Source organism: Pan troglodytes, chromosome 17 (assembly GCF_028858775.2).
Source record: "Pan troglodytes isolate AG18354 chromosome 17, NHGRI_mPanTro3-v2.0_pri, whole genome shotgun sequence".
NCBI classification, from domain to species: domain Eukaryota; kingdom Metazoa; phylum Chordata; class Mammalia; order Primates; family Hominidae; genus Pan; species Pan troglodytes.
Window position 1 is genome coordinate 2724206 of NC_072415.2, and position 21930 is coordinate 2746135.

The 21930-nt window shown below is 39.5% G+C and overlaps 1 long non-coding RNA gene across 5 annotated transcripts in view; it reads left to right on the forward strand.

Annotated features, from left to right (window-relative positions):
- Positions 1–21011, forward strand: part of LOC134808700 (uncharacterized) — a 38008-nt gene extending 16997 nt beyond the window's left edge. For 3 of the 5 annotated variants that reach the window (XR_010152115.1, XR_010152113.1, XR_010152114.1), the window contains one exon: positions 17675–21011. This is a non-coding gene — a long non-coding RNA (uncharacterized LOC134808700). Of the gene's footprint in view, positions 1–1111 lie in introns of all 5 variants that reach the window. The other 2 variants (XR_010152112.1, XR_010152111.1) reach the window with 2 other exon arrangements.
- Positions 21012–21930: the final 919 nt, after the last annotated feature.

The window sequence follows — 21930 nt, forward strand, 5'->3', positions numbered from 1 at the left end:
CTCTGCTTATTGCAAGCTCTGCCTCTCAGGCTCAACTCAAACAATCCTCCCACCACAGCCTTCTGAGTACCTGGGACCACAGATGTGCACCACTACTCCTGGCTAATATTTGTTATTTTTCATAGAGACAGGGTTTTGCCATGTTGCCCAGACTAGTCTCAAAATCCTAAATACTATAGGTATTTTCTTTGTTGTTACTATAAATATTACCAAAAATAACTACTATAGCTAGCATGTAAAACTCTGCCTCTTTATGGCTCCGTATGTGTTTTATTGATGTTGTGAATTACATCATTTTGTATTGTGAATCTATTGGCAAAGTTATATAGTCATTTTTAAGTCTTTGTTATCTCAAATACATAACAGAATTAAAAGTATTCTGTGCATCTTCATTATAATAACAAAGAATATTGTAATTGTGCACATAATTATCTATTAGAAAACGTTATATTTTACATAATTCTGTGTTGCTCTCATCATTATTTTATTTTTCAATGTGAATGACAAGCATTTTTTAAGACAGGCCTAGTGTGTATAAATTTATACAGTTTCTGTTGACCTTGAATATTCTTTATTTTTATTTTTTAATTCATTTGAAATGATAGTTTCGGCAGACTTAGTGTTCTTGGTTGGTACTTAACATTTTTTCAGCACTTTGAGTATGTCATCCTACAACCTCTTGCCTGTATGCTTTTTGCTGAGACACCTGCAGGTCATCCTATAGGGGTAACATTGTACATGCTAAGCCACTTTTTTCTTGCTGACTTCAAGATTCTCGGTGTTTTAACTTTTGAATCTCTGATTATAATGTGTCTTGTCATGGGTTTCCCTGTGTTGCTACTAGTTAGAGTTGGTAAAGTTTCACTAAATTTTAGGCCATTTTCTCCCTCAAATTTTGAGAGTTCTCAGACACTGTTTGTTTCTTGAAATAACTTTGCTGCTCTCTTTTCTCTCTTTTAATTTTAGAATTCCCATTATAAGTATATTGGCTATCTTAATGGTATCCCATAAGTCCCTTAGGCTCTCTTAATTTTTTAAATTATTTTTAGCCTCCTCACCCTATAATTTCAAATGACTTCTTATCAATCTTGTTGGATTTTTTTCCTGCTAGATCAAACCTGTTGTTGGACTTTCTAGTGACTCTCTAAATTCAGGTATTTTACTTTTCAGCTCCACACTTTATGTTTCTATTTTGTACTTTTAATCACTTCGTTGATTATCTCATTATCTTCATGCGTTGTTTTCTTTTTCTGTTTAGTTTTCTATGTTCTTCTTTAGCTGACTGAGCATCCTTAAGCTAGGTGTTTTAGCTAGGCACAATGACATGTATGTCTAATTCCAGCTACTTTGAAAGCTAAGGCAAGAGGATTTCTGTATTAATAAATTCTCATGCAGCTAATAAAGACATAACCAAGACTAGATAATTCATAATGAAAAAGGTTAATGACCTCACAGTTTCACATGGCTGGGGAGGTCTCACAATTATTGGAGCAAGCAAGAGACTTTGTTCAGGGAAATCTCCACTTATAAAACCATCAGATCACATGAGACTTATTTGCTATCATGAGAACATCACAGGAAAATCCCACCCCCATGATTCAATTACCTCCCACAGGGTCTCTCCCAGGACATGTGGAGATTATTACAATTCAAGGTGAGATTTGGTTGGGGACACAGAGCCAAACAATATCAATTACTTAAGGCCAGGAGTTTGAGACCAACCTGGGCAATACTGTGAGAAGCTATATGTAAAAAATATTTTTACAGATTAGTCATGCATGGTGGAATGTTCCTGTAGTCTCAGGAAGTTGGAGGCTGATGTAAGATTATTCCTTGAGCTCCCAGGAATTTGAGGCTGCATTGAGCTATAACCATGGTACTGTATTCCTGTCTGGGTGAGAGAGTAAGACCTCTTTTTAGAATTTCAAATTTGTTTTAGATTTAGGAGGTACCTACACAGGTTTTTTACATGGGTATTTTGTATAATGCTGAGGTTTGAAGTATAAGTAATTCCATCACTTATGCAGTGAGCATAGTACTAAATAGACAGTTTTTCAGTTCTTGATCCCTCCCTCTCTCCACCCTCTAAGAGTTGTCTATTATTTTTATTTTTATGTCCGTGTGTACCCAGTGTTAATTTCCATTTATAAGTGAGAACATGCAGTATTTTCGTTTTGCATTTCTGCATTAATTTGCTTTGTAGAATGACCTTTAGTTGCATTAATGTTGCTGCAAATGACAAGTTTTTTTTTTTTTTTTTTTTTTGCTAAGTAGTATTTCTGTACAAGTGACACTTTTTAAATTCAATTTACCATTAATAGGCTGGACACGGTGGCTGATGCCTGTAATCCTAGCACTGTGGGAGGCCAAGGTGAGTGGATCATGAGGTCAGGAGATCGAGACCATCCTGGACAGCATAATGAAACCCGGTCTCTACTGAAAATACAAAAGTTAGCCGGGCGTGGTGGCATGTGCCTATAGTCCCAGCTACTCGGGTGGCTGAGGCAGAATAATTCCTTGAACCTGGGAGGTGGAGGTTGTAGTGAGCTGAGATCATGCCACTGCACTCCAGCCTGGGAAACAGAGTGAGAATTCATCTAAAAAAAAAAAAAAAAAATTACCATTAATAGGCACCTAGGTTGATTTATGACTTTCCTATTATAAATAATGCAGCGATGAACCAACAAGTGCATGTGCTATTTTGGTAGAATAATTTATTGTCTTTCTGGTATATACACAGTGGAGAAATTGCTGGGTTGAATCATAGTTCAATTCTCAGTTATTTGGAAAATCTGCAAGCTGCTCTCCACAGTGGCTGAACTAATTTATATTCCTATTAACACTGTATCAGTGGTTTTTTTCCCTCTAAAATCTCATCAACAACTACTATCATTTTACTTTTTAACAAAAGCCATTCTAACTGTTGTATGATGGTGTCTTATTGTGGTTTTTATTTACATTTCCTTGATGGTTAGTGATGATAATATTTTTTCACGTTATTTGGCTACTTGTATGTATTCTTTTGAACAGTGTCTGTTATTGTCCACTTTTTCATGGGGTAATTTTTTGCTTGTGAATTCTTTAAGTTTCTTATAGATTCTGAGTATTAGATTTTGTCAGGTTCATTGGTTGTGAAAATTTTTCCCATTCTGCTATCTTTGGGGTTAGTTTGTTTTTATTTTTCTAGTTTCTCTAAGTGTGATGTTAAATTGTTAGTTTGAGATCTTTCCAACTTCTTGATGCAGGTATTTAGCACTCTCAACTTTCCTCTTAACAGTGCTTTCCCTACAACCCAGACATTTTGGTAAATTGTGTCTCTTAATTTATTTCAAAATTTTTTTAAAGTTTCTGCCTTAATTTTGTTATTTACCCAAAATTCACTCAGGAGCAAGTTGTTTAATTTCAATGTCATTCTGTGATTTTGTGAGATTTTCTTGGTATTGATTTTTATCTTTGTTCCATTGTGGCCTGACAGTATGGTTGGCATAATTTTCATTTTTAAAAAATGTATGGATAATTGCTTTATGGCTAGGAAGTGGTCAATCCTAGAGTATATTCTGTGAGTGATGAGAAGAATTTATGTTCCTTAGATGATGTGTGGCTTAGCTATAAGTGTCTATTAGTTTCAATTGATCAAGCCTGAAATCAAACTCCAGAATTTCTTTGTTAAGTTTCTGCCTAGATAATCTGACAAACACTGTTAGTGGGGAGTTGCATTCTCCTACTATTATTGTGTGGCTACTTGAGTCTTATTGTAGGTCTAGCAGTACTTGTATAACTCTATGTTCCCCAAAGTTGGGTGCATCTACATTTAGGATAGTTAAGTCTTCTTGTTGAATTGAACCCTTTATCATTATGCAATGCCTTTCTTTGTTTTATTTTACTATTAATGATTTAAAGTCCTTTTTTCTTAAAAGAGAAACAATTCCAGGTATGGTGGCTCATCCCAGCACTTTCAGACTGAGGCAGTAGGATTGCCTGAGACCAGGAGTTTGAGACCAACTGAGGCAACATAACAACATTCTGTTTGTACAAATTTTTTTAAAGAAACTACACAGGTGTGGTAGTGTGCAGAACTGTGGTCATATTTACTCAGGAGACATAGGCGGCATGACTGCTTGACTTCAGAAATTTGTGGTTACAGTGAGCTGTGATTGCACCACTTCACTCTGTCCCAGGATATAGAGTAAGATCCTGTGTATAAAATGAAAAAATAAAGAAAAATAAAATTATTTTAAGTTAAAAATAAATTCATAGATCTCCACTTCTTTTGGTTCTCTTGAATATATATTTTTCTCATTAGATTAGGCTATATTTCCTGGTTGCTTTTACATACTGTGGTTTTGTTAAGGTTTTGGTCAATTAAGAAACCACTACCTATTTTATCCTTTATGAAATAGCTTTGTACATGGGAAAATTGACAACATTCTGCCACACTAGTCATTCTGGGAGCTTCTCCAATCTGTTGTCAAAATGTGTCTTCGTTGGACTAGTGTATGTATTTTCGTGTTAATAAGGTTTACCTCTGTTTCCTTTTAGGAGCCTTTAGCCTCTTCCCTTTGTCACTGTTACAGGCACTACCATCTCTGTTGTTGTAAGAAATATTTATCTTTATTCTCAGTTGACCCAAGCTGTCATTTAAACTCTATCTCTATTCTGGTCAACATTAAATGTTAAAGGAAGCAATATCCAGTCTTTGGAGAACCCCGGTATGACTCAATAAGTCAGAAGTTTGCATACACATTTCACCCTTTTTTCTTTCCCGAGGGAGAATCATAGAATGGACAGATTTTTATCTAACTGCACTGTTCTGTAGTGCACAAATGTAACCAAATTTTCTTTCTTCTAAATGTGGTTATGGTTGGCTTTTTTCTGATGTGGGGTGCTACAAACTCAACTGGCTTTGCTCGCCCAATTGTAGTTAAGTTCATACATCCATTGAGAGAAACAGGATCTCAGGTTCTGCTTCAACTGTCATTGTGTTCTCAGCTGGCCTCATTTTGTACATTCGATTTATAAAATATATTTTCCTTAATCTCATAACTGAATTTTTTAAAAAATTAATATTTTTCAGCTCTTTTAGCATTATATCCAACCAAGACCCAGAGAAAACAGTACATAGAAGCTTCTTTTCAAAAAGTACTATTGGGAAGATCTGGGAGCCCTGGCCTTGAAAATTTACACGTAAGGAAAGTGGGAAATTGAAGGATAAGTGTAAAGGGCACAAAGGATGTTATGATGAATATACCAGATATACAGCAGCTACCTACAGCAAAAATGTCACTGCTAGAAGAGCTCAAAACCATAAAGTATTTTGGAAAAAGCATAATTAATGTTGATACTTTTTTCTGAACTATATATTTGTATAATTACATATCAATAACGATTTTTGAAACATATCATGTTTTTGAAACAAAATTTAGAAAATGTAAATAGTGGCCTAGACCGGGAATATTTCTCCTAATGCTATCCCTCCCATAGTCCCCCACTTCCTGACAGGCTCCAGTGTGTGGTGTTCCCCTTCCTGTGTCCATGTGTTCTCTTTGTTTAACTCCCAACTATGAGAGAGAACATGTGATGTTTGCTTTTCTACTCTTGTGTTAGTTTGCTGAGAATGGTGGTTTCCAGCTTCATCCATGTCCCTGCAAAGGACATGAACTCATCCTTTTTATGACTGCATCATATTCCATGATGTGTACATGCCACATTTTCTTTATTCAGTCTATCACTGGTGGGCATTTGGTGTAGTTCAAAGTTTTTGCTCTTGTGAACAGTGCCATAATAAACATATGTGTGCATGTGTCTTTATAGTAGAATAATTTATAATCCTTTGGGTATATACCCAGTAATGGGATCGCAGGGTCAAATGGTATTTCTCATTGTAGATCCTTGAGGAATTGCCATACTGTCTTCCACAATGGTGGAACTAATTTACACTCTCACCAACAGTGTAAAAGTGTTCCTATTTCTCCACATCCTCTCCAGCATCTGTTGTTTCCTGATTTTTTTAATGATCACCATTCTAACTGGTGTGAGATGGTTTCTCATTGTGTTTTTGATTTGCACTTTTCTAATGACCAGTGATGATGAGCTTTTTTTCATGTTTGTTGGCTGCATAAATGTCTTCTTTTGAGAAGTGTCTCTTCACGTCCTTTGCCCATTTTTGATGTGGCTGTTTGGTTTTCTCTTGTAAATTTGCTTATGTTTTTTGCAGATTCTGCATGGTAGCCCATTGTCAGATGGATAGATTGCAGAAATTTTCTCCCATTCTGTAGGTTGCCTGTTCACTCTGATGATAGTTTCTTTTGTTGTGAAGAAGCTCTTTAGTTTTATTTATCTCATTTGTCAATTTTGGCTTTTGTTGCCATTGTTTTTGGTGTTTTAGTCATGAAGTCTTTGCCCACGCCTATGTCCTGAATGGTACTGCCTTGGTTTTCTTCGGGGTTTTTATGGTTTTAAGTCTTACATTTAAGTCTTTAATCCATCTTCAGTTAATTTTTGTATAACTAGTAAGGGAGATGTCCAGTTTCATTTTTTTTTCATATGGCTATCTAGTTTTCCCAACACCATTTATTGAATAAGGAATCCTTTCCCGATTACTTGGTTTCCTCAAGTTCTTCAAAGATCAGGTGGTTGTAGATGTTTGATGTTATTTCTGGGGCCTCTGTTCTGTTCCATTTGTCAATATATCTTTTTTGGTACCAGTACCATTCTGTCTTGGTTAATGTGGCCTTTTAGTATAGTTTGAAGACAGCTAGCGTGATGCCTTCACTTTTGTTCTTTTTGCTTAGGATTGTCTTGTCTATGCATGATCTTTTTTGATTCCAAATGACATTTAAAGTAGTTTTTTTTATCATTCTGTAAAGAAAGTCAACGGGAGCTTGATGGGGATAGCACTGAATTTATAAATTACTTTGGGCAGTATGGCCGTTTTCACAATATTGATTCTTCCTATCCATGAGCACTTATTGTTTTCCATTTGTTTGTGTCCTCTTTTATTTCCTTGGGCAGTGGTTTGTAGGTCTACTTGAAGAGGTCCTTCCCATCCCTTTTAAGTTGGATTCCTAGGTATTCTCTTTGTAGCAATTGTGAATAAGAGTTCATGCATGATTTGGCTCTCTGTTTGTCTATTATTGTGTATAGGAATTCTTGTGATTTTTGAACATTGATTTTGTATCCTGAGACTTTTTTGAAGTTGCCTATCAGTTTAAGGAGATTTTGGGCTGAGACGATGGGGTTTTCTAAATATACAATCACGTCAGCTGCAAACAGAGACAACTTGAGTTCCTCTTCCTATTTGATTACGCTTTGTTTCTTTCTCTTGACTGATTGCCCTGGCCAGGACTTCCAATACTATATTGAATAGGAGTGGTGAGAGAGGGTATTCTTGTCTTGTGCAGATTTTCAAAAGGAATGCTTCAAGTTTTTGCCCATTCAGTATGATATTGGCTGTGCATTTGTCACAAATAGCTCTTATTATGTTGAGATAAGTTCCATCAATACATAATTCATTGAGAGCTTTTACCATGAAGAGGTGTTGAATTTTATTGAAGGCTTTTTTTGCATCTTGAGATAATCATGTGGTTTTTGTCATTTGTTCTGTTTATGTGATGGATTACATTTATTGATTTGCATATGTTGAACCAGCTTTGCATCCCAGGGATTAAGCTGACTAGATCGTGGTGGATAAGATTTTTGATGTGCTGCTGGATTCGGTTTGCCAGTATTTTATTGAGGATTTTCGCATTGGTGTTCATCAGGGATACGGGTCAGAAATTTTCCTTTTTTGTTATGTCTTTGCCAAGTTTTGGTTTCAGGATGATGCTGGCCGCATAAAATGAGTTAGGAAGGAGTATCTCTTTTTCTATTGTTTGAAATAGTTTCAGAAGGAATGGTCCCAGCTCCTCTTTGTACGTTTGGTAGAATTCAGCTGTGAATCCTTCTGGTCCTGGACCTCTTTTTGTTGGTAGGCTATTAATTACAGCCTCAATTTTAGAACTTGTTATTGGCCTATTCAGGGATTCGACTTCTTACTGGTTTGGACTTGGGAGTGTGTATGTGTCCAGGAATTTATCCATTTCGTCTAGATTTCCTAGTTAATTTGCAAAGAGGTATTTATAATGTTCTCTAATGGTATCTTTTATTTCTATGGGATCAATGGTTATATCCCCTTTATCATTTCCTATTGCATGCATTTGATTCTTCTCTTCTTCCTTATTAGTCTGGCTAGCAGTTTATTTATTTCTTGATCTTTTCAAAAAACCAGCTCCTGGATTCATTGATTTTTTTGACGGGCTTTTGTGTCTCTATCTCCTTCAGTTCTGCTCTGATCTTAATTAATTCTTGTCTTCTGCTAGCTTTCGAATTTGTTTGCTCTTGCTTCCCTAGTTTTTTTAATTGTAATGTTATGGTGTCGATTTTAGACCCTTTCTGCTTTCTCTTGTGGGCATTTAGTGCTATAAATTTCCCTTTGCACACTACTTTAGCTGTGTCGTATTTTACTTTTTAAGCCCTCAATCTTTCTTTTTCATCATGATACTCTTGACTGTTTTATGTTTATGTAAACTGTAAAATTGACTACACAGTTTTTACAAATATTTTACCAAAATATTTTATTGAGAATGTACAAACCAGTCAGTGAATTAGGGGAGAAGTTGCATTGTAGTAATAAATAGCCACAAAACAAAACCCCGAAGGACATCCAAACCAGAATAAAACAAAACATTTTAACAAAAACAAAAAGAACACACTGGCAACAAATACGTGCAGTTTATATCACAAAGATGCTCACATCTCCACTCTAAAGAGAGCTTTTAGAAGTTGATTTAAAATATGAGAAAAGGCATTATCCCACACTTCACAGAAAAAATAAATTTAAGCAGCTGTTAACACATGAACATAATATCAAGCTCAGATATAATCAAAATTAAATATTTGACAACAGATTCTACAGTTTGAGAGAAATAGAAAAGTGTTTTTTGTTTTCTCCAGGCCCACAAGTCTAGTTTCTTGGACTTCCTCACTATAATGGGGGTTGTCATCAGATCCCCAAAATATGGGAAACACAGAGCAGGTGGTGGCTGAAGGTGGGATATCCTGTGAAACCATATTTAAGTTCAGAGCCCTTGGTCCATTGTATTGCAATCAGCTGGCTCAGGAAAGAAGACCTGGCTCTCCTGAGCTCTACACCTACTGCACTGGGTATGTTAGGCAGCCTAAGAACCCCTGGGGCCCAAACCCATCCCATCCTAATATATCATCCAGTATCGAGGACTCTGACACCAAATTCTCCCAGAGCATATGCTTATGCAGTTTTACATTTAATTTCTCATTACATTACAATTGGGAAAGTGAGGCCCCAAAAGAGGCAGGGACTGATCCAGATCTCAGGAGGTGGGCAGGCTCCAGAGCATTAGGGAGGGCTCCAGCTTCCTAGGCCTTGGCTCCATCCCACCTATCAGGTTTGCTTTGGAAGTTAGAGCCTGTAGCTTCACATTCAGGGGCACAGAGAATGAGCAGATCCAGGGTTCTGTTCACATGGGGACCTCTCCATGTGAGTTTCAAGATAACAGGACTGGGGTTTTGCATCCAGCTCTGAGGGCACCTGGAAGTAAAATGAGCTATGCTCCACCTCAGCCTAATGTAGACAATGCCTACAGGAAAGCCTGTTTTCTTCCTCATAAATAGGAGTGCTTGAAGTGCGTGACCTCGATGATTTCACATACTCATAAGTGTCTGCCAGCCTGGGTTCTTGCTCTGAGACTGTGCAAAAATGCATCCACTCTCTTCCGGTCCTTCAAATCAAAGGGAGGCATGGCAGCTTCAGAGGCATCTTGGGTAGATGAAGATGAGACGGAGCTAAATATGCCAGAGCATTGGACTCTGAGGCTGAAGTCCACGGAAAATCCCAGCTCCTGTTGGGCTCTTAAGGTCCTCATTTGAAAGTGGTAGAAAATAATTTCACTGGATAAGGGGAGGATACCTCATGAATAAATAGCACAACCTAAAAGGCAGAGGCAAACAGAAGGCAAAGGGGGATTCCCAGGTCACTCATTGTACTTGGGGCCTTCAGATTCTGCTACTTTATCCCCTAGGACCTTGAAGAACCAGTGTCTTGAGGACAGAAAAATCAAGGTACCTGATTTGTTCCATAGTGCTCCTGCATGGGGCTGTAGGGTTAGTGATGGCCTGGAGGTGGTTACAGCCAGCTCTGTTTCTGGTGCCCACTGAGCTTTGCTGGAGCAGCTGGAACAAGTAAGAGTCACACACCTCATGTTGTTATCAATGATCTCCACATTATCAGGTGGTCAAAAGAGGAAGGGATATTAGAGATCCCCCATATAATCACTTAGCCAGTCTTTTTTCCCTTGTGCTCACCCTTTGCCAGCTAACCAGGTGGGTGCAACGTGGTACAGAAAATTATTACATGATGCCTGCACCCCCCAACTCAGGACCAAACAGTCTGAGGACAGCTGGACAAAAGCACTAAAGCAAGTATATGTGAAAGAAAAGAGCAAGGACTATAATATAAAGTAGAATGTTGAGAAGAAAAGCTGGAAAATTATTGCATGGGAGGACCTAAGGCCTCACTGAGTTGACTTTTAATCCATGATAAGGATGACAACAGGGAGGTGTCTCTGCACAAGTATGTGTCAGGAAGAAGCCACCCTTAGTGAATAGGTTCATAGGTGTGAGTTTGGCAGAGGTTAGAAAGGGACTAGTTTGGCTGCAGACAGCCTGAGGAAGAGATAAGCAGAGGGCTGGAGAATCCTAGGGCCTGGGAGATGAGGTTAGATATCTGCTCCTTTCTGACAACTTTGCCCTATAACTCAGCACTTTTCAACAACATATAATATCTCATAATGTGTGGACCAGAATTTGGATACAGTTCAGCTGGCTACCTCTGCCTTCAGGTCTTTTATGAGATTGGGGCTGTGGTCTTAACTGAAGCAGGACTGGGAAAGCATCAGCCTTTAAGCTGACTCATGTGAAAATTGGTAGGGTTTAGTGTGGCTGGAGAGCCTGACTTTCCTTCTTTCTACTGGTCTGAGCACCCCCTCAGCTCTCTGTTATGTGAGTCACTACATGGAGCATCTCATAGCATTGAAGCTTGCTTCCTGTGTTTGAGGAATACAATATAGGGACAGAATTAGACAAAAAGGTTTACACAAAAAGACACAGAGAGAGAAAAATCGAGGGCACAAACAGGAAAAACCCAGTAGGAGAAAAATGAGAGCTTTAGAATATCTTGACAGGGTGCGGTGGCTCACAACTGTAATCCCAGCACTTTGGGATGCTGAGACAGGTGGATCGTCTGAGGTCACGGGATTGAAACCAGCCTGGACAACGTGGTGAAACCACGGTCTCTTCTAAAAATACAAAATGAGCCAGGTGTGGTGGCACATGCCTGTAATCCCAGCTACTTGGGAGACTGATGCAGGAGAATCATTTGAACCTGGGAGGTGAAGGTTCCAGTAAGCCGAGATCACACCACTGCACTCCTGCCTGGGATACAAGAGCGAAACTGTGTCTCAAAAAAAAAAAAAAAGGAAAAAAAATCTTGAGAGTTAAAATAATTTTTCTCCTATATTTGTGTTAAAATTGTAACCCCTGGTGTAATGCTGTAAGGATGTAAGATGTAATTAACTCCCGTGGGTGGGACCCTCATTATAGAGATTACCGGCTTTATACAAGAAACCACAGAGGCCTCTCATCCTCCTACTGCAAAATGAGGATAAAACTTGAGGTGTGCAGTCTGAAATTCAGAAGCTAGTCATCACCAGAGCTCAACCATGCTGACAACCTGATCTCAAATTTCGAACCTCTAGAAGTATGAGAAATTAAGTACTGTTGTCTGTAAGCTGCCTATCTATGGTTCTTTGGCATAGCAGCCTGAAGTAATAGAAAAGTGATATCCTTCTCTGTATTTCATTGGACAGAAGCTGAATTTGTACCACTACACTGTTAAAAAAAAGACTTAAAATGGATTTTCATAATGAAAGATAGGAAACGGCTTGTTGAAACACTAAAATTTTATCGGCTTATAAGATTTTTGAACATTGGCTGAAATTGTTGGAACCAATATGGCTAAATGAAGTCCATGAAGAACCAGTTTGCAGATGTTAGAGCCCAAATTTCCATTGTGTGTTTCATACTAACTCTCCCTGAATTTGCATGTCACCTGAGAGGAAGCAAGAAGAGATGACTGTGTATGTCTCATGACTTTCCATATTCCTACTTTCCTTCCAGCAATCCCTTATAGAACCCACCTCTTAGGCCTTTTCTAATCACTGTCTTGAAGCCAGTATAAGAAAACAAATTTCAGCTGGACTGCTATCTCCTTGTTGGCCAACCTACAACATGATATTTTCCTCAAAACCCAAGGGCCATACTACTGGCATCAGGCAGTAGGCCATTTTATTCAATAAAAAATGGAGTCACTCACCACCTAGTACTGGGAGGCTTTGTGAAGACTTCCCCTGTCACAGGTGTGATAAGGCACATGGATATGATTCTAAATATACAGAGAAAGCACTAGAAAGTTGAATGGCTGTATTATGTCATTGTCATACTGCAATGATGAAGTACCTGAGACTGGGTAATTGATAAAGAAAAGAAGTTTAATTGACTCACAGTTCCACATAATTGGGGGAGCACCTCAGAAACCTTCCAATTACAGTGGCTGACAAGTGAAGTGAGTGAGGGCATGGGATGTACCAGATGCTTATGAAACGATCAGATCTCATGAGAACTCACTATCGCAAGAACAGCATGAGGAGAACCCGTCCCCATAATCCAATCCTCTCCCCTCAGGTTTCTCCCTAAACACCTGGGGGTTATAATACACAGAGGAGTTTGGGTGGGATACACAGCTAAACTATATGAATGCCAGAGGACAATATCTACATTTAATTTCAACTCCATACTGGAGCAGAATGAAAATGAGGCCCAGTGGAGAAGTGACATTCCCAAGATCACCCTGCCAGACCCAGGACTGTTTGAGTTGTGGCCCATGCTACCTCCCAGCTTTTCTCCTAATGCTTCCATCTCTAAGTGTGTGCATTATCTACAGGTAACACCACATCATGATTTTTATGTTTTATCTTATATACACTTAATACGATCCCTAGGAAGTAGATGTTAGCATCATCCCCACTGTGCATGCTAGGAGGCTGGGGAAGCCTCGAATACACAGTGACTTTTATTGGGTCCCAGAGCTGGTAAGAAAAACAAGTTTATGTTCCAGCTGTCTCTTATATCCTGGAACCTAGGCTGCATTTAGTTCTTTCCAGGGAATTAAGGGGAAGTTGTGTTTGCATAATTGTGTACAAATGAAGAGTTGACATTGAAGAGGAGACTGAGCAGTTAGTAGCATAGTGGGACCTTTGGGTAGGTCTTACAGAAAGAAGGGGCCCAGTAGATGGAACCTTGAAGAGTTTAACACACTTTCTTGGTGACAAAATCCAACAGCAGTTAAGAAACCAGGAACCCACATCGTTGAGACAGCTCTGTATCCACCTCTGTTAGTGAGAGATGCTCAAGAGAGTGAGATGTTCTTTCATTGTGCCCTGAAATTTCTGAGTTTTGGCCTTACAAAGGCTCAATGTAAAAGTCTTATCTGAAAACACGGATGTCAACTCAGCCCTCATCACTGATGTCCCTGGCTATTGGTCGAGTGCACCTACAAATAACACAGGGCAGCCCAGGACAGGCCCTTCCACGTGAGTCCTCTCTTGTCAACTCATCTGGGCCGTCCCACACCACTTCTTAGTACCATGAGTTGTATGGGGAGCAAGAGGGAGGGCACTCTTCTTGGACTGAAGCAGATTGTCAGGTGTTGGAACTCTTGTGTACCTGTCATGTTCATACCTAGGCCAAAGCTGTCAGAATAAAAAGAAGAGGGTTGAAGACCGAGTCTGTGTACTCAGATGTGAATTCCAAGACTTTAACTTGTCCTCTGGTTTCCTTCCTTGCTGGAGATTTATACAGATTCTCCTTATGTGCCTAATCTGAAGAGCAGAATTTCTTTTCTTTTCTTTTCTTTTCTTTCTTTTCTTTTCTTTTCTTCTTTCTTTCTTTCTCTTTTTTTTTTGAGGAAGTCTCTCTCTGTCACCCAGCCTGGAGTGCAGAGAAAAGCAGAATTTCTAGTGGAGGTGTCACATATGGTGAAAACAAGGCAGACCACTGATTTTTCTTTGCGTGGTTTCTAGGCACGTTTTTCAGAGCTGCGTTCAGATTGATGAGGAGCTGTTTGATGTGGCCAACTCCACCCTCTTTTTGGAAAAAGAGCAGGTGCACTAAACCAGCAACCACAGCCAGCATCGGGCTGTGGTAAGAGCAGCCACATAGGGGTCTCTACAGACAGAAACCCGAGAAGACCGGGACAGACCCAGTACCCAGACTCATATAGGAAAACTCTCTGGGCTGTGTCCTATGGCCTTCCCATGAGTAACTGATAGTCTTGATCCAGTGGAATCTGGCCTACATTAGTGTCAGTTGCAAGTTGGTTATGTGGAAAGTCTCTGTTCACTCAACTTGTGTGAATAACAGTAAAGGCCTTTCTATTGTTTTCACTTTGCATTAGGCCATGAGTATTTGTGCCTGTGGCTGCAGTTTGTATTAGTTTCTTGCCCCAGGTATCTGCTGCAGCATGCAGCTTCAGTCCTACCAGACCCTCAAAACTTAAAAGCTAACACTATTACTAGGGAGGATTTCACAGGAAAATGGAGAAAGGGTTACACACAAAAAAGGTTAAACTTTTCTATGCATGTTTCTGCAATGTGTTATCTCAAGAACTCATCTCTGTAGCCCATCAGGGCAGGGGCTGGGCTCTCACCTTTTGATAATATTCCATAAGGGAGGTTCTTCCCCACAGTGTTTAGTCTTCCGACGCTGGTACAGCCTGACATGATGACATTCTACTTTCATGTCGGTCATGCTGCAGGGAATATTCTGTGAGTGTCTTAAGAGGCTGGACTCATTTGCTAGGGTGAACCTCATCTTTGGTGCTCACTTTTCTGTTATCTCATAATTAGCTTTATTCTAAGCAAATCTATGTCTATTTTATTTATCTGTTTACTTATTTTTATGTATGGAAAAACGCATTTTTAAATTTACTTATTTATTTAGAGACAGGGTGTCCCTTTGTCACCCAAGCTGGAGTACAGTGGTAGAGTGTTGTGATCATGGCTCATTGCAGCCTCAAACTCTTGGGTTCAAATGATTGTCTCACCTCAGCTTCCTGTGCTACCATGCCCTGCTAGTTGATTTTAATTTTTTATAAAGAAAGAGTCTCATTATGCTGCCCAGGCTGGTCTCAAACTCCTGGGCCCAAGCAGTTCTCTCATCTCAGCCTCCCAAAACACTGGGATTAAAAACATGAGCCACTGTACTGAGCTGTGCCTACTTCAAAAGACTGAAAATAAAAAATCGATAAATCTTTGCCAAATTAAAAATAAAGCAATAGTTTCCAGGTCTTAGATAAAGACAATTCTTTGTCATGAAGAATGACAAAAGGCTTATTTAGCTGTTAAAATGATTTGCTTATATTTCAAAGAAGCAGAGAAAAAAAGGTACATATACAAGTTTTCCAGGCCAGGCATGGTAGTTCCTGCCTGTAATCCGAACATTTGGGGAGGGCAAGGCAGGAGGTTCCCTTGAAGCCAAATATTTGAGTCCAGTGCAGGCAACATGGTGAAATTCTGTCACTACAAAAAAATAAAATAAAATAAAATAAATATGGCTGGGCATGATGGCCTACACCTGTAATCCCAGCACTTTGGGAGTTGGAGGCAGGTGGATAATGAGGTCAGGGGTTTGAAACCAGCCTGGCCAAAATGGTGAAACCCATTCTCTACTAAAAATAATAATAATAATATATTAACCAGGCATGGTGGTGTGCCCCTGTAATCCCAGCTACTCAAAAGATTGAGGAAGGAGAATTGCTTAAACCTGGGAGGTGGAGGTTGCATTGAGACAAGATCATGCCACTACACTCCAGCCTGGTCCACAGAGCAAGACACTGTCTTGAAAAAAAAATAAAAACAAAAATAAATAAAGCTAGCCAGGCATGGTGGTTCATGCCTATATTCCTAGGTAATTAAGAGGTTGAGGCAGGAGGACTGCTGAAACCCAAGAGGTTAAGGTTACAGTGAGCTATGATTATGCCATTGCACTTCAGGGTAAGTAAAAGAGTAAGATTCTGTCTCAAAAAATTAATAATGAAATTTTTCTAAATTACATTGTTTAAGAAAAGGGAAAAAAATCTTTTTTTATTTTCAAATGGGAGAATAGAGCCTCTCATTTCTAATTTGTATTTCCTTCTGCAAAAACTTGGTCTAGGCCCATGATCTTGAACTACTGGACATCTGGATTTTAGTAGGTGCTGGATTCAGGCAACTGAGGGGTGGCCTTGTGCACACTGTGTGCACATAAAATAAAGAGTTTGAGGTGTACTAAAAGGTAAAAGAGGGGAAGGTGCTATTAAGAACCCACAATTGGGAGACAGTACAGGGTTGGTGGAAGGACTGGTTCATGCTATGGATACTGACCCAGGTGAAACTTTCCTCTGAGTTATTTCTATGTCCATGCAGGAAGACGAGATTATGATCAGGTGGCACAGAAACCTGGGATGGTGAAAAAAACAGGTTGCCACTGCAGATTCGGTGTCTAAGATAGAACATATGCCAGGGATCTTGTAGGCATGTGTGTGGGTTTTTGGTGGGAAAGTCTATGAGGAAAAGTAGCATGGGCAAAAATCTTGATGCCAGAGACCTGTGCTGGGAGGGGCTTGATCACATCAACACGCAGTGCGTATGTTCAGTGGGTGAAAGATATGTGGTGGCCTCAGGTTGGCAGGAGGGTAGAAGGCATCTGTTCTCAGAACTTCTTCCCTCAGAGTCCTCGGTCCTTCTCACCGTGGGAGGATGCCTGGAACCATAGGGCAGTGCATGGTGTAGCAGCCTGTGTGCAGAGCAGAGCCTACCTTCCCCAAGATACCTGGAGTCTCTCTCCAGCAGAGGCTCCACATTGTCTTTCTTCTTACAACAATTTTGATCCTAAATGTGTAAAGTTCCCTGAAAACCCACTGATTCTCCAACATCCATTTGTTGCCCAAAAATTTAATTCTGACACCACTTAGAGTTTGCACAGATCCCACAAATTCAGGGCTCAGTCCCACATCACCGCTCTCACTGCAGAGGAGAGTCACATATCCCAGAAGCCCATCTATACTTCTGAGCTACCTCCTATAAATCTGAGACTCCCATAAACCCCTTTTCAAGTTAAATAATTTGATAGAATTACTCAAAAAAAACTCAACAAATAAGGCTAATTATATTTACTACTTTATTATAAAAATATAACTCAGAAACTGCCAAATGGAAGAGATGTCTAGGACAAGGAACAGTTGTGGGTGAAGGTAATCCTTGAAATAGCTATATTTAAAGAAATTCCCCCATTCTTTGTGTTCTCAAAGAACAGCTTAGTGAAGAGAACGTGCTTCCCATTATGACTTTGTGGATGTTCTCCCCCTTTTTTTTAACCTATCACAAAGATGGACACAGATTGCAAATTCCCATTTTTAAAAATGAACAACCATTCTGTAATTTAGTCTTCAGTGGTCAAAACAGAGTACTTGTTAACAAAACTTTGCTTGTTCCTCTTCTTCCCTCAGCCCCTGAACTTTGACTCACCCACAGCCTCAGAGAACCTACAACCCATACTTATACACATCCCTCCTAAGAACAGGCTGACTTCAAGGTGAAACATTATCTTATCTGGGATCTGATTTTGCTACCCTCCATCCTGTGCTTCCCTTCCAACCTTCTTTGTAAACTTGTTTTCTCCTTCCTAGGAAATAAAGCCCTTTTCCGCCTAACCTTTGAGATCCCCAAAGATCTAATCATTTGTACTTTTTCTTTGTTGCAACACTTCTTAAGTAACTTCTTAGACAAAGCCTAGAAACAGTCTCAGGACAATAACAATTCTATTCAAGAAAGAATCTCCCAACATTTCTTCTATCTCAATCTCAACTGCATCTGCCTGTGAACTTCCAACTTACCAAAGCTCTGTATCTTCTGACAGTGACAAAGGCTTCTTCCATGGTTGGTGTCAGCAGGCTTCGATACCTGCAGGACAGACACTCAGGAATAATCAACTGGGCCATCAGTGGCCCCCTTTTGCAGGGTCACCGTTAGCCTTAGCTTTTAGTCAATGGTCTAAGACTTCTACTTCCCAATTAGTCATTCAGTTAGTTTTCAATTTAAAAAATACTTCATGTTTGAAGAATCCAGCAAAAATTATTCAAATCTAAGGTTTAAAAGAGAGGAAATTATGGCCAGGCATGGTGGCTAATGACTGTAATCCCTGCATTTTGGGAGGCCGAGGTGGGCAGATTACCTGAGGTCAGGAGTTCGAGACCAGCCTGATCAACATGAAGAAACACCCTCTCTACTAAAAATACAAACTTAACCGGGGGTGGTGGTGTATTCCTGTAATCCCAGCTACTTGGGAGGCTGAGGCAGGAGAATTGCTTGAACCCGGGAGGTGGAGGTTGCAGTGAGTCAATATCGTGCCATTGCACTCCAGACTGGGCAACAAGAGTGAAACTAAGTCTAAAAAATAAAATAAAAATAAAAAAAGAAAATTATAAGGGGCTTACATTTTATAACTCAACAAGAAAAGCCAAAGTATCTACCCCTTTCAGAAAATAAACATGTAATTTAATTATGTTCAAAACAAATCATTTAGTAAACAATTAATCATATGTGAACACTTCCAGGAGGTGCCAAGTCCCAGCTCCTAAAACTTAGCATTAACCTCAAACACCCAGATAGCAGCATATGGAACAGAGATATTCACTTTCACAAATTCTCTGTTTTGAAAAAAAGAACAACTGATGTAATAAATGTATGTAATTTGACAATTAATCTACCTCATGTGCTTGTAGATATGTATTCATTTCCTACCACAGTAGTGGAAGAGAGACTATCACTGTCTTTAACATTTCCAACAGTAAGCCATGAGATTCTGCTTGAAATCACCTCTCAAACAAATAAAAAACAGAACTGGGAAAGATACTATGCTCATTCTGTTAAAGAAATAGGCAAGTAACAATTTTTAACAAGTGAAATATATTACTACTTAATTTTATTCAAAATTCACCAACTTAATGTGCTTTATAAATATTTTCATACCTTTCAAGCTCTACTGATAAAAACATAATTTACATTTAATTAAAAAGTGAATTTAAACTAAGTACAAAAATATTTTCAAGGTGACAAACTTAGGAGGTGACAATGCCAATTGAAACACAGACATATCAGACCCAAGTGTCAAGTCAAGCCATTCTATAACTTGGGATATTTTCCCCACTCACATCTGGTTCAGTGAAGTGGGTGATGAGCGTCCTACCAGGAGCCGCTGCGCTGTGCTCCACTGTGTCTGTGAGGTGCATTTTACTTTGCAGGTTTTTGCACTGCCTCACCGGGTTGGGTTTCTTTGTGCTTTGAAATATTTTCTCTCCCTTCACCATTCTGAGGACATTTTTTCCTCAATATCAGCATCCATTTGCCTGGCCTGCAATGTGTCTCTAAGGAATGGAAACTAATCTTTGGGGTAAGAAAATCTTAATGTCCTAAGGGGTTTGCTTTTAGTGCAAGGGTATACCTGGAGATTCCTTCCAGGCACAGCTCATCCAACCACTCCACAGAGAGGCTGCATTCCCATACCTTGGGCTGTTCCCTGAGAGGAGGTGACACAAGGGATGCTATTTACTAGACACCTCAAGAGTCATGGCCACTGTTGGCATCTTTGGGAATTCTCAAGCAGTTTTGAAACTCAAAACCAAGAAAATAACAGGATGGCTGAGGATGTATTGCCCTGTGAAGTTTCCAAAATGAAACCTCAACCCAAAGACATTCTGATGGGGTGTCTGTGCCAAGGGAAGATTAAAGAAAGGGACACAAAGGTTTTCTGCGTTTTATTTTTTTTTTTACAGTGGGGTGTCAGGGGATTATTCTCTGCTTTCATCTCCTGTAAAATGTTTACAAATGAAATTTTTTTAAATGACGTCCACTGCTTTTTGACAAAATGAAGAATTAAAATACTGTGTCTGAAATGTACAGTAAAGAACAGTTGATAATGTTGTGGATTATCGAAGGTTAGTTATTGTTGGTAAGTGTCAGGAAAGAACTGGAAATTTAAAATCCGATTGCAAGCCAGAGTTAGGCTGGGGCAACAGGGAGGTAGATTTGAGTCTCTGCCTGCCACACGTTTGGAAAATGCATCAGAAAACTAGTTCTCTTTTGGAGTGTTAAAATAACTAAAAAACAGGTGATTATGTTGAGGTGGCTCTAGTGTCCTGAGCTCTGAGTGGAGAGACAGGCCAAGGCCCCCCTAGTTCCAAAAATCTGCCCATTCTTCTCCAGCTGTGCACCTGATTATATAGTTTCCACTCCGGCACCCATGATTGGATATAGTTCAAATCCCTACCCTGCCCCCTCAGGCCATGAGTGACATATGTGATTTGACACTGGGTTGAATAAAGCAAGAATTACAGGTTTTCCCTGGATTCTTTTCTGGCAGGGCTTCCTCCGTGAACTAGAAACTGGCCCTGCCTGTAAAATATTTGCATTTACATTTGTATGTAAGATTATTTGTATTAATGAATAATATATATGTGTTATTCATACATGGAAACAATATAATGAGAATTATTTTAAAATTTCAGATGTTTTACTTTCCTGGTACATCTAGGCTTTAGAGCAGGCAGCCTGAGATTTAAAAGGGAGGCAATTCTCTAAGAAATAATATGTGAGGCACATGCGAATTTTAAATATTCTAGTAGCTACATTTTAATAAATACACCGGGCGTGCTTGCCTATGCCTGTAGGTCGAACTATTAGGGAGACTGAGGTGGGAGGATCACTTGAGACCAGGAGTTTGAGATCAGCCCTGGCAACATAGAGAAAGCCATTTCTACAAAAAAAAAAAAAAATATTGAAAAATTAGCCAGGCCTGGTGGAGCATGACTTCAGTCCCAGCTACTCAGAAGGCTGAAGCTGGAGGATCACCTGAGCCTGGGAGGTCAAGGCTGCAATGAACCATGATCACACAACTGCACTCCAGCCTGGCTGACAGAACAAAACCCTGACTCAAAAAACTGATCTCTGGAAAGGCATTTTCTTTTTCTGCAATGTAGCCAAGCAGCTAAGTAAGTATTGAAGCCATCCTTTAATTTTTAACAGGGCAAGAAAGCTTTCTAAGACCCCGAACTCCAGATATGCGATGGGGCAAATCCTGAATTGTACATGGCTATCTCTCACAGCTAAAGCATCCCTCACCCCTATCCAGCGCTTCTTACCCCTGGCGCAAGAGAATCACCTGCGGGGAGGAAAACTTTCAAAATCCCTTAAACCGAAGTTGTAACCGCTCAATTAAATCAGAATCCTTGGAGCTGGATCTGAAAAAAAATATGGTTGAAAGTTGTGCAGGTGATTACAATGTGTAGGCAAGCCACAAAACCATGGCTTTAACCAGGAGCTTTTGTTAGAAATGATTTCTCAAATGAATGTAAAAACGTTTGCTGCTGAATTGTGACCTTTCAATTTTACCTGCTTTTCCTGCAAAGTATATTTTGCAGACCCAGGCAGTGCTGCTCCCTCTGTTCCTGATTCACCCAGTACTGTGTGTGCTCAGTGCATCCTGTGCACGGATCATTGTGTGCCCTGGCCTGGGTGAGCATCATTCTTCGGGGAGAACCTTTCTGAAAACAAAGCTGCATTCCAAAAAGTTAAAACCATGCTACTTACAGTGTTGAAGTAAAAATTAAAAGACCCAGGGGGGCTCACCCAAAAGTTAAAACATAAATAAATAACTTGGAACATTAACATACACCTGATGATGTCCTGAGTGAACACGCCCCACTTT